Raw genomic sequence first — 13,131 nt, forward strand, 5'->3', positions numbered from 1 at the left:
AAACCTCAGCTCCTGGGTACTGGCCCTGCCTTGGCTTCAGCTGCTCCTAGGGTTCCAATTTCAGCCCCTCTGTCTTGGGACTAACTTCTGGCACTTATACAAGGGGGTACCACCCAGATGTCCCTGGTCATGGTCTCCTCTGTTCCTGTAGCCACAACCCAGTCCTTCAGTCTCAAGTTCAAAGTGGAACAAAAGCACAAGCCAGCTGATTCACAGAACAAACGGTCTCCCTTCCGCAGGATAAATGTTGCCTACAGGCCCCTATCTCCATCAGAGCCATCTCACCCCAGTTTCCCTGGATGGGCTGCCTGCCTGCCTGCCAGCCCATTCATCCATCTCTCCATCTCCAGCAGCCCCTTCCTCCTCTGAGCTCCTCTCCCTGCTGCATGCAGGGACTGCCCCTTGCACAGTCAGAGACTGGGCTTATATTGCTGAGTCCAGTCACCTTCTGGCCATGTGACCAGATCTTCTATACCCAGGGACCAAGTGCAGCTAATTCCCTCATCAGCTCCCTGGTCTTTTTAGTTCCTGGCTCAATCTACCTAGGCTGTTACTCCTTGCTGTCCTTCCTGGCTTTGGGTTTCCAGCCCTCTCAGGCCTACCCAGTAACAGGGTCATAACTGAATCATCTCAGCCATATTCTTATTATGTAGCAATCCCATTTCCTTCCTTATTCTTGTTATGTATACGGTTGAAACATTTTCATTTCCTCTGTCAGGTCTCCTTCAGCTTGACTTTTTGTGTTTCTCACTTTACTTTCCAACAATTTTTCCTCATGTGTAAAGTTCATTGATGGGTAGCCTCTTTTTATTTTTCCTTGTAGATACAATCTCTCCTCATAGCTTATGTTCTTTGGGGTGGTTATTCATTCAGTTAAGTCTGGAGTACTTCTCAGCAAGCCTTTTCTATTTCTTTGGCATATAAATTCCAGATTGTTTTGAAACTATGTCTTAAAGAAATGCAAAACTTTGACTGTATTTAAGACCTGAGTTCCTCAATGTAAATACATTTTTACATCAAATAAGCCTTTCTTTTTTAACTAATTATTCAGCCAGTTGGTTCCTTGCTGCATGTTACTATTACTTATACAGCTCCAGAAATGCACCAGGCCCCTAACAGATAAATGGGAGGATGAAATCCCTGTCTAACAAGAGAATCTTTGCACTCTAATGAGAATAGTTATAGAAAAACAGATGAGTGAACAGTGACAAGCAGCATGACACATAGGTCACTATTTGTTTTTAGAGTTATTTTACAAACAGTTTTTAAAACTCTTTCATTTCTAATAATCTAAGTTTTTATTACTAACAGAAAATAAACATGCTTGTTCAAACTGTGATTTAGAAGGTGATTTTTTCTTTCACTCAAGTCAAGTCAGTCCCAAGGCTACACTGACCATTGGGACACCTTTGTTGTAGCAATAACTTTCCTCCATTCTTCTGGTCTTTTACACTCATACAATCAGTCAGTTTTAATCTTGTCCAGTCTTTGATGATGGGTATCCTGCTTGTCCTTGGTCTTCCTCATCTTCTTTATCCATCTACAGCACCCTGCAGGATCGTGTTGGTAAGGGTGCAAGGCTTTCTTGTGGTATGTCCAAACCAGTGCATTTTTCTTCTTATGATTTTGAGTAAGGGTTTGTATTTGCCAACTTCTTGTCTGATTTGAGCTTTCACGGATTAATTTGTTCCGTGTGCAGTGTAGGGTATGCATAGAAGTCTTCTAAAGCACTGCATTTCAAAGGTCTCAATTTGCTTTTCCAGTGCCCTAGTTGATGGCTAGAAAATGATATTTAGGGGTTTTCTTTTAGGAACTGGCTTGTAGATAATGTATATATTGCTTTAAAATAATGGTCCCAGGGAACAGCAAGGGTTAATTGGTTTCTAAAAGCCTATTTGTGACAAAGTTTTACACTCTTAGCCTTCAAGAAAGACGCCATGTCTGAGGCCAATGGATAAACAGGCTGGGAAATTTGAACAGTATACCCTAACAGAGATAAGAGACTGCAGCATTGGCTAGGTCACAATGACCAGCTGCAGAGCCCCTGGGATTTCCCGTTTTGGTGGACAGACCAAATTAGGAGGCTGGGGCATGCCCAAATTAAGACACCAGTAAATAACCAAACTAAGACGTATGCATGTGATGGCTTTCTTGGAACAAAGGAATATGCTGCAGGTAGGGCTGTGCAAGTCTTCAGATCATGCTTCGGATCCAGTGCCGCTTCAGACGCTTCGGCATCCAAAGCAGCATGCCCAGATCGAAGCGCAGGCTCAGGCAAGCTATCTGGAGAGGTTCGGAGTGTCCAAAGCACTTTGGATGTGCTTCAGATGCTTTGGACATGTTGACTTAAAGTTAGAAGAGGGAGGGGGAGCGGGGGAAGGAGGGAGAGTGTGGGGGGAGAGGGGGAGTGGCAGGGGGAGGGATTACTGACCTCTGTAGGTGGCCAGTGAGCAGGATTTCTCCCTGGTTGCCTTTCCAATGACAGCATCTGTAGGGTGGGACTATAAACAGCATAAAACCTCCTGCTGTGAGTGTGCCGAAAGGGAAGTTCTCTGCCCACTCCAAAGCTCCCTTGCCCCGAAAGCAGAGATAGGTTACCCTGGACCAGTGGGGTAAAAGTGGACAGAAAGTGGGGTGAGTTCCCAAGGCAAGCAAGATCACCCACAGTATTGGGGAGATGCTTGCTCTGGATAGCCAGCCCTTCTCCCTAGTTGAGCAGCCAGGGTTCAGGCAGTTCATAGCACTTCTGGCCCCATTTTACAAAGTGCAAAACACGCACCACCTTTAGCAGGGCGGTGGTGCCCTCCCTGTATGAGGCATGCAGGGAGTACTTGAGGGAGGAGTGGTGCAAGGCAGGGCCACTGGTAGCCTTGCACTTCACCTCCGACATCTGGAGCAGCCAGAGTGGCGATCACGCCGACTTCTCCCTCACGGGGCACTGGTGCAATCAGTCAGGCCGCTGGTGGGCTCGACTGCAGGCTGAGGTGCTGGATGAGTCCCACGTGGCAAGGGAGATCATGGGGGCCATGAACAGCATGGTGCAGGAATGGATCCTTGGGCAGGCTGAGCTCACACATGGGTTCATGGTCACTGACAATGGAGCCAATATGGTGCCAACTTTGTGGCACACAGGCTGCACCTAATAGTGAGGGATGCCTTAGAGGGGGACAGGGCTACCAGTGACAGCACCGCCACCAGTACTGCTACAAGCCAGCTAATTTCGAAATGCAGGAAGGTGGTGGGTTACTTTAATCGCAGCATTAAGGGGGGCAAGATGCTGTGAGAGAAATAGGCAGAGCTGAGCATCCTGCAGTTCAAAATCATGCAGGATGTGGAGACTCAGTGGAACTCCACAAACCTGATGCTCGAGAGGCTGGTGGAGCAACAGAAGACCATCCATGAGATGGCCTTCCTTGGGGAGATTGGGATCAGTGCCCCCCTGAACAGAGCTGAGTGGGGTACCATCTCCCAGATCTTGGTGGTCCTCAAGCCCTTCCTCGAGGCCACCGAGACCCTTAGTGCTGGCAATGCCCTCTTCAGCCAGGTGATCCCCCTAGTGAGGGAACTGGAGAACCAAATGGAGAAATACCAGGGGATCAGTGTGTTTCTGGCTGGGGCAGGCCACTGTTACCAAATGTGCAGGCACTGGTGAGGCGGCTGAAGGAAGGCGTCAGGAGACAGCTGGATCCCTTGCAGTCCAGTACTGTCCACTTGATGGCGGGCATGTGTGACCCGAGGATGAAGGGGAGCATTGCACTGGCAGCCCCAAAAGCCTTGATCACTGGATGCAGGTGCTGGTGAACAAAGTCAGGGAGGCTGAAGTGCAGAGGTGAGGGGATGTGGAAGAGGGGGATCCACTTTCCCGTGACAGCACTCCCAGCACTGGTGCCAGCACCAGCCAGTCTTCTCCACGCCAGCCACTGCCAATGTGGGCCCTGGGCATAGCTTCAATGCTGGGGTCCAAACGCACCAGACTCCAGCCTCAGACAGATAGCGCCAAGGCTTCGGTGGCTACCTATCTTGCTGAGGATGTGGAGCCACTGGACTGCAACTCCTTGGCCTACTGGGCAAACCAGAGTCAGATGTGGCAGGATCTGGCCACGGTTGCCCAGCAACACCTGTCCTGTCCACTGACCAGCGTGCCAAGCGAGAGGGTGTTCAGCATTGCTGGGGATGTTGTGACACCCCACCGCACCTGCTTGGATCCTACGTTGGTGGAGCAGCTGGTGTTCCTAAAGGTGAACCTCCCGCTGCTGGGGTTCCCCAAGCTCCACCTGCAGACAGACTGAGTGCCACCCTCCTCACTCTGTCTGCACCAATGTCATTTTTTGAATTTTTTAAAAGCTGAGTAATGCCCTGCTCTCAGGTGGAGGGGGCACTAACTGCATCACCAGCCAGCAGGGGAAGAACATGTGCCTGCTGAGCTCATTCCCCTGCCAGGACAAACTTGGAGGCATGGGATTGAAGCTATGGGGAAGAAGGAGGCCCCAGGTCCTGGGCATGACCACTAAAACTGCACCCTGCCAGGGTAGGGAGGCCTGGTGGGACTGCTGGCAGTGCAGAAAGAATACTGAAGGAGGGATTTTCAGAGCAGCAAGGGTCCCTGAGCGGGGAGAACCTGAGGCCACCATGGACAGAGGGAGCACTACCAGCCCATCTCACCCACCCCATGGTGAGGGGGGAAGGAGGGGAGGGCCTCAACCTCCAAGACATTCCAGCAAGAACCACAGGGTGAAGCTTGCGTACTGGCCAGATGTACCTTCCCTCTGTGACAGCCTTAGGACTGGGAGATATAGAATCAGGGGGTTATTTTGTTTGCCTTGCCTACATTATACTTATTTGCTATCACTGTTTAAAATTTGCCTGTTACTGAGTGGAAGAAGTCGTGGTTGGTCTGAGGGTTTGGGTCCTCTTGGAATAAGGTATCTGAGTTATAAATCCAGTGTCAACACTAGTGAGCGTCTAGGTCTCACAGCCCTGCAGAGTTGTCGAAATGACAGCAACATATAATAGGTGGAGATTCATTTTCATTGTGATGTTGCTGGTAATTCAAATTTTCTTCAGCTTTGCTAGTTGTCCAGTGGTGATGGCTATTTTTGTTTCATTCAGTAAGTCAATACTGAAAAAATTTAAATGTTTCAAGCCTCCAGTCATGGACTATAAAAAAGCCATGGATGCTGGTGAATACTCTTCCATTGTGAATAATAAACAGGGACTAACAAGTAAGGAACTGAAAAAGTCTTGAACAAATCCTGGTCTGAGGATAATTTAGTTAATTATGCTTTGTGTATTTTTGAAACATTTGAAAAAAAAGCAAATAATTATTTAAATACTTTCCTGATTAATATTATAACGAATAGCTCATCCAACTTTAGCTAAAATAGTCAACTGAACAAACCTATAATTAGAATCCAGATCCATTACCACAAAAAAACAAACGCTTCTACAATTTTGGGTAACATGACATTTCTGAAGCATAAAAATATAATAATGAAGTATGGTAGAACTTTTATCTTCTTTCTTACTTATTAATGGCCACAAGAGGGCAATCTTGTCATAGAAAATGATCTTGTGTTGTTGTCAAATGCAGTCAACATACAGGTTTCCAAGAAGATATAGCTGGTTTGAGTTAGTTCTAGACAGGAGATAATGTGGTCTTTGGAAAAGGGGCTTCTTGTCCAGCCTCCCACACTCATATTATAAGCTTAGATGACACAAAAGAATAGTATATATATATTCAAATCAAGTTATTAAACTTGGTTGAAAATTTCATTTTGTTCTTCAGAGTAAACATGTTAAGTTTCTAGCCGAACTAACTGATTTTTAAAAAACAATTTGGGGAGGTGAGGAGCTACTGTTAATCACAGTTTGACCTGGTTCAACTTGCATTGAAACTGGTGGAAAAAGCTGTTTGAGTACAATGAGAGATTGATCAATTCCTTATACAGTACTGTCAGCTAGGTGTCCAGTATAAAGAGTTCACAATGTATGGGTGTCACAGTGCACTCAGGTGCCCTGCGCCTGAGAGCGGAGACTGCTCTGGGGAGACCCCTAGTGGCAGAAAGGGGGAGGCTCAGCTGCTAGTCACCAGGGCTGCACAGATGCTGGTTGCCGGGGCAACTGGTAAAACCAGCTGACCGGGAAGGGGCAGGGCTTATGCCTTCTTAAGCCCAAGTAGGAGGCCAGGAGGGCAGTCCCTCTCCAGCAGCCGTGGGAGTAGGGACTCAGCTTGGACAGACAGAGGGGAGGACTCTGGCAGTGACAGCATCCCTCAGTCACTGCTGAGGTTGGGGAGCCCTTCTTCCACCCCCACCCCCCCCACTCCCTCACTCTCTAGTAGGGAGTAGATTTTTGGTTAGACCGGATGGTCTAGTTTTTATGTTGTAGCCCAAGGGCTTTATGTTTTATATTTACTGTTTTGGCCGGAGGACCGGGCAAGGCTATTAGGGGTGGAGGAGGCCTCATGGAAGCTCCACAGTAGTGTGGGGTCTCCTGGTGCCGGAGAGGGCACAGCTTTGTTTGGGGGTATATTGGCCCCAGCCCTGGAGCTAGGGAGGCGGAGCCACGAGAGAGAAGGGGGCGGCGAGGAGTCCCAGAAGAGGGGGCAACAAGGAGCCCCAGAGCGAGAGAGGAGGGGGCAGTGAGGAGCCCCGAGAGAGAAGGGGGCCTTGAGGAGCCCCAGAAGAGGGGGCCACGAGGAGCCCCAGAGCAAGTGAAAGAGGGGGCAGTGAGGAGCCCCAGGAGTAAAGAGGAGGGCCAGAATATAACAAGGCCCAGGTCAAACCATGTCAACTCCATCTGCGAGGCTTGGGCTGCGGTATGGGGGGGAAAAGGAGCCGCAGGTAGCACCCCCTGTCACCAGGATGTGGAGAAATGGGCAGCCTCCCGCTGATTACAACCGTCTTCTAATCAAGTAAGATCAAGGCATGGCAGGAGAGTAAGCAGGCGGTTGGCCCATTACAGGAGGGCAGAGCCACTCCCAGAAAGGCTCTGATATTGATACTCCTGTCACATTGGGTAGGCAGTAAGGGGAGGCAGGAATACTGTTTATAGAAGCATGTCTCAAACTAGAAGGCCTTACCTGGCCTACAGCTGGGAGGCTGGACAAGAAGCCCCTTTTCTAAGGAACACTTTATCTCCTATCTAGAAATAATGTGAATAGGGGATAGGTCACTCTAGGAACATCAATGTATGGAATTTTCTCAAAGGAATGCGCTGCACATCTATGAAACAAATGACTATTTCTCCACTGAACAACTTTCAAGATCTGTGGAAGTCCAGGGTCTTCAACTCAATTGCCCTGCATCTCTGCAGGCCTTTGGTCTCAGTGGTAGTGCAGCTGTGTTACAAGTCATGCTATCTATCAGCAGTTCAGGCGGTGACTGTACCCAGTTACCACTCACAGATTGGTCTGCCATCATGGAATCCCTCTGGAGTTGGTGGGTGCCAACTGCCCTTCCCCTTACATCCTTGCCTCCCTAGCCACAAACATGAATTCCCACTGAGTGAAAGGAGCAACGCAGCTCCTCAAGTTCAGAAGAGAGTGTCCTAGAGTCCTATACTCCTAAACTACAAGAAGCAGCAATCCTGCTACTTTATCTTTGTTAAGTCTCCCCCAAGTATTAATAGTTTGGTTAGCCAATAGGAAGTTCTCTTGTACTGCTCCATTATATCATACCCAAAGAATGATATAGGATCAGATTTTTAAAATGGGCATTAGGTGACTAAGCACTTCTTCAAGTCACACCCTGCACTAACAACATCTTTAGACACCCAGAGATTTAAAAAGCAGACATAAAGTTAGTCTTTGTTCACCGTTTACAAAATACCACTCAATTTTGCTTGTTTAATTAAGTTCCAAGAACATTTCTGGTCTAAATAAAAATAAAAGGGACATATTGTTATGAAACTGATATAAACACAAAATGTTACAGTAAAGCCTTTGTATTTCTGGTTTTAACTCAAATGGCAGTATGCTGTGTTGCCACTAGATGGTACTTGATTTCTTTTGTAATATAGAAATAATTGTGTGTCCACAGGAAAAAAGGTAGTATGCTGAAGACAATAAATAGCGAAGTTAAGTTCGCATTATAATGTAGTCTTTAATAATATAATTAAACACTGGCTACATTTACATGAGACACTACAGTGCAGTAGCAATGAGCTATCGCACAGTAGCTCGTTGCTACTGCGCAGTAGTGTTGGTGGGCATGAACTGTGATGTGGTGCTACTGCGTAGTAGTAATGGGCTACTGCATAGTAGCTTGTTGCTACTGCGCAGTAGCATCAGAGAAAAATCTTGTGGGGACACTACTGCACAATGACACCAGTTACTACTACACCGTCATTTAGTACTTGGTTATGTAAATACAAGTGACTGCACAGTAACAAGTGTGCAGTCCACTGCTTGTATAGACATGCCACTGTTCCTCAAATACTACATCATAATAATTTTCTACAATCATGTGTCCCAGGGACGTACAATTGGGGGAGGGGGAAACCACCTGCAGGCAGACCCCAGACAGATGGTAAAGAAAAAAAACTCACCTCTTGCAGGACTTCAAAAGAGCGAAGAATGCTGGGGAGACTCACCTGCATGGTTCATCAGCTGCGCTCATCTGCAGCTGAGCCCGGGTGACATCATCAGGAGATGCTACCCAGCAGAAATAAACGCCAGCCCCAAGAGCGCAGGAACGGTCATGCCAGGAACAAAAGGTGTGGCAGGGAGCCGCTGCAAGGGAGGCTCCTGGTACCAGCAGGGAGCCAAAGACCCGGCATGGGGAGGATCAGCTGCAGCAGCGGAGGCTGCAAGCTGTTAAGGCCAAAAGTGAGATCAGAATAAGGGAGGAACTATCCACTTACCAGAGGCAGGAAGCCCAAGCCTTGGTGAAGGAGTTTCGGGATGTGTTCTGCAAAGAACCGGGGTGGGTCCGGAGCACCTTCCATGTCATAAAGACTCCACCCAGGGCAATAGTGTGAGAGAGGTGGCAGCCCGTACCACACCTCCTCCTGGAAGCAGTCCGGAAGGAGACCAACTCGATGCTGAAGCAAGGGGTTATACACCTGTCAAGGAGCCTCTGGAGGAGCCCTCTGGTCCTGGTACACAAACCGGTGTGTCGTGAACGCAGCAGCGGTCAGTATCTTCCTCCTGGAATGCCTGGAGCAACGAGGGACCTCAGACAGTCTTCCTCAATGAAGGCGACATAGATGCTGAGGAGATCATCATCCAAGGGTCGGCCACAAAGAGATCCTGAGGCCCATCTCAAAGGGTGGCACATAGTTGGGGTGTAGGGGAGGTTGGAGTCCTGTGGACATCCACCAGGAGACATAATGACTCTGGAGGCACCCTCAAAAGAAACACCCTTCACTGAAGATCCATCTGAAGTCATGGCAGGCAAGTTTGGGGGCCACTCTGAAGCTGATCAAGGGACTCTCTGGGGCCTACACGAGACTACTTGGTGCACAAGACCAGCTTCCCATGCGAAGGCAGCACGAGAACGATCATCAAGCTGAGGCGGGCACACCATAGTATCTCAAAATATATTTTTAATTCTTTTCTGCTTACTGCATGTTCATACAGTTCACTAATGCTGTCACTAAATCTTCACTTAGTGACTTTCCTTCTGGCACCTTTCCTTCTTTGTCAGAAATCTTAATTTTGTTATCATTAGTGTACTTAATATTTTCAGTCAGAAGTATAGCCTTTTAAGAACAATTCAGGGGATAAATCAGTTCATCAGAGCAGAGGTATAGTGAGTTCTTTCAGCAGCTGGGGCTGCTTGGGGATAAAGGGATTATGCTGACCACTGAAGAACTGTGGGGAGTGGAAGGGGAGCAGAGGGGGAGCTGTGTCTTACCTGCCAGGGCACTCATCACTTGAGTGGCAACTGATGCCCTGTTTGCTCCCTGGGTGCTGGGCTCTGCCACCCACCAATAGCAAAGCTTCTAGTGGGGGGTGCCATTCCAACTCCCTGTCCTTCCTAGTTATAGCCCTGGGCCTGGGGTTGTGCTTGCCCTGCTCCTGTGGCTGGGCAGTGCAGGGCTGCACCTGACACTGCAAAGGCTCCTGCGGGGGAGGGGAGTCATACCCCCTCTAAGTCAATGCCCAGGACTGGTTCCCTGCTTGCTCCCCCTGCTTCCCCTGGTTAAGCTACTGAATTGGAGACACACTGAAGGGACTCCGAGAGGTCACATAATCCAAGCCTCTGCTAAATGCAAAATAATCCCTGTCTATACTGTCCCATACAAGTTTTACTTTAACCTGCACTTAAAAATTGCAGTGATATAATTCCACAACTTCTTTAGGTAATTGCTTCAATGTTTAACTACCCTTACAGCTAGAAATTCTTTCTAATGTCTGACCTAAATCTCCTTCTTGCAATTTAAACTCATTACTTTTTTTTCCTATTCTCAGTGGACAAACAGAATAATTCATTGCCATCGTCTTTGTAACAATCCTTGTTATAGCCAAAGATTTATCAAATCCTCCCTTAGTCTTCTTTATCTCTATATCATTGGTAGAGATATAATCTATAAACTTCAGTTCTTCCAAACAATTTCACAGACCCTGTGTTCTAGACCTCTCATATTTTTGTTCCTCTCCTCTGGACTTTGTCCAATTTGTCCATAGCTTTCTTAAACAGTTGTGCCCAAACTGGACACAGTACTTCAAGTGAGACCTCATTAGCTTCAAAGGGTAGAAGACTCAAATGCTTTGGCTTGTATAGAGCTCTCCTGTTAATGCATTAGCTTTTTTGCAACAATATTATATTGTTTATATTCAGCTTGTGATCCTCTGTTACCTCAGATCTTTTTTTGACCCATTATAAATCACCCCACAATGTACATGCAGACCCTAACACTGAGCCTAAGAGTACCCCTGTGCTGAGCTCCGTAGCCCCATGAACCCTGACCCTGGCATCTGCAAACCCAACCGGGGACCCCCTTGGCTCTCCACTTGGGCACAACATCATGGATCATGACCCTGGCACCTGCACACCACATTTCAGAAGCCAGAGCCAGACACCCTGCGACCTGGATGCCAAGTAGCAACCAGTGCAGGCATCTCGCCTCTGGTGGGTTGCAGGGGGGAGGTGCAGGGGGAAGCAGAACATTGGGACTGGGCCTGCACAGAGGTGACCCTGTGACCTCCCCAGTTCAGCTACTGCTGGCAGGTACCCAGGTTATGTGCACCTGGGGTGCTGCAAGCATTTTTTGGCCCGCAGCTACAGGGTCCCAGAGTACTAGGGCTGCAGGATGGTATGGGGTGTAGGGGGAGGCACTGAACATCCAAGCTGAAGCAAGCAGGTAGATGCCCTTGGAAACTTCGGGAGCAGGTGGGATGTGGTCAGTTGCTTTGGTGTTGCAAGTAGAGGACACTGGAAATTTTTAGGCCAGGATGTGGGATGTTGTTGGCATTACGGGGTGTCTGCTGGAAGCCCCTGGAAAGTTTAAGGTTGTGGGCTTCTTGATAGGGAGATGTGTACCCAAAGTTCTGAGCAGCAAACACATCCTCTTCAATAAAGGCATTAATTGAGGCAAAAGTCACCCAGCCCCCTCCAAAGGGTTAAAAGTCCCTTTGTCCCCAGTACAGCCTGCATGGCTGTGAGCGCCCCAAAGTTAGTTCAGTTGTTCTTTCTCCAGCCCACATAGCCATGTGCCTCCAAAGCTGCTTACAGTTTGCTCTCTTGATTCTCTTCTTCACTGGTAACTGCCCTCTTTTTTCTTAGGCTACTCTGTCCATTGTGATGTTTATTTCTCTCTCTCCCCTAGACTTTTCCTGAGCATCACCTACAAACCCATCCTGATGAAGTGTTAACATCGCTATTCAAGTCTTTTGATGCTGGAGGTCCATCTTGTCCTGTCTTGCCAAGGAGAAAAGCCAGCTCTGGGATTTACCAGAGGCTCTATTAACCCTCCATTCCTTGTGTACAGGATAGTCAGGCACACAACATTATTACAACATGAAACATTTAAAACAGAAATATTACAATAAAACCATAGTCCACCACAGCTGGTACATAGCTTGTTATTCTGTAGGTGCTTACAAGCTGACTATTTCATTATATGCTTCAGCATGTTTACAAATGTAAAAAGAATTCCTCAGATTTCTCCTTTTTTTCAATGACAAGCCTTGTATTTGTCTTTTTTAAGTCTTCTGGAATGTCACCTGAACTTTATGGGTCCTCTGGGATAATAGTTAACGGATTTGCAATTAGTTTGGCCAATTTCTTGAGTATTCTTGAAGGAATCTCATCAGGCGCTGATAATTAGAAAAAATCTAGTTTATCTAATTTGGGATTTATTTTTTCTTACTCTAGACTGAATATCTACTACCTGTCCTTGATACTAACTGGGCACATCTACACATGCAATTAATGCCACTGAGTAAACTCCAGCACAGTTCGCACCAGAGTTTATGGCTTCCAGGTTCTGTGTTTTCACGTGCACTCGAGACTATAGTACACTGAGCTGGGTGGGAGCATCCCTGGATGGCATGGGGCCCCAAGGGTCAGCCTACCAGTCTAGGGCTGCTCCAACCCAGCTCAACATGCTGTGGAAGGGCTGGTTGGTGCACAAGGGTGCTTCATTGCAGGGCTAGCTGACAGGCAGCCCCCCTCACTGAACCACCCTCATGCCCTCCCAGCCGTGTTAGTGTCTACATGTGCATTGCAGTGGAGTAAATAACTCTGCTGTAGGATAATATTTGTGTCTGGCAGTACTATCCTATGGCAGTGTTGATTAGTTTACTCCATCCCAGTAGCATACAGACCAGGGGCAGGCAATTATTTGTGTGGAAGGCCGCTTACCGAGTTTTGGCAAGCTGTTGAGGACTGCACAGGTAGCCCCACCCCTTGACAGGTGCCCCACCCCCTAGCCGCTATCTTGGGACCAGAAGTCCCACTCCCTAACCCCTGACCTTTGCCACCAGAAATCCCTCCCTTTGTCCCCAGAAGTACTCCTTTCAGCAAGGGGTTTTGCCATTTCGGAACCAGAAAAATACCAAATTATATTCTAAAAAGCAAACATTCATTAATTTGATTTCAAAAAATATTTTTGTCCTAGTTTACATGTGTTTGTGTAGTGTACATAGAGGTGATTGCACAATAGCTTAAAATGAAGTCTTATGCT

The 13,131-nt window shown here is 47.6% G+C and overlaps 1 long non-coding RNA gene across 1 annotated transcript in view; it reads left to right on the forward strand.

Moving 5' to 3' along the window:
- The window catches only part of LOC149870251 (uncharacterized), a 38,653-nt gene extending 26,193 nt beyond the window's left edge, over nucleotides 1-12,460 (forward strand). The window contains exon 3 of the long non-coding RNA XR_016440704.1: nucleotides 11,773-12,460. This is a non-coding gene — a long non-coding RNA (uncharacterized LOC149870251). The remainder of the gene's footprint in view (nucleotides 1-11,772) is intronic.
- The last annotated feature ends 671 nt before the right edge of the window (nucleotides 12,461-13,131 follow it).

This window comes from Crocodylus siamensis, chromosome 2 (genome assembly GCF_052110815.1).
Source record: "Crocodylus siamensis isolate JL-2025a chromosome 2, ASM5211081v1, whole genome shotgun sequence".
Classification (NCBI taxonomy): domain Eukaryota; kingdom Metazoa; phylum Chordata; order Crocodylia; family Crocodylidae; genus Crocodylus; species Crocodylus siamensis.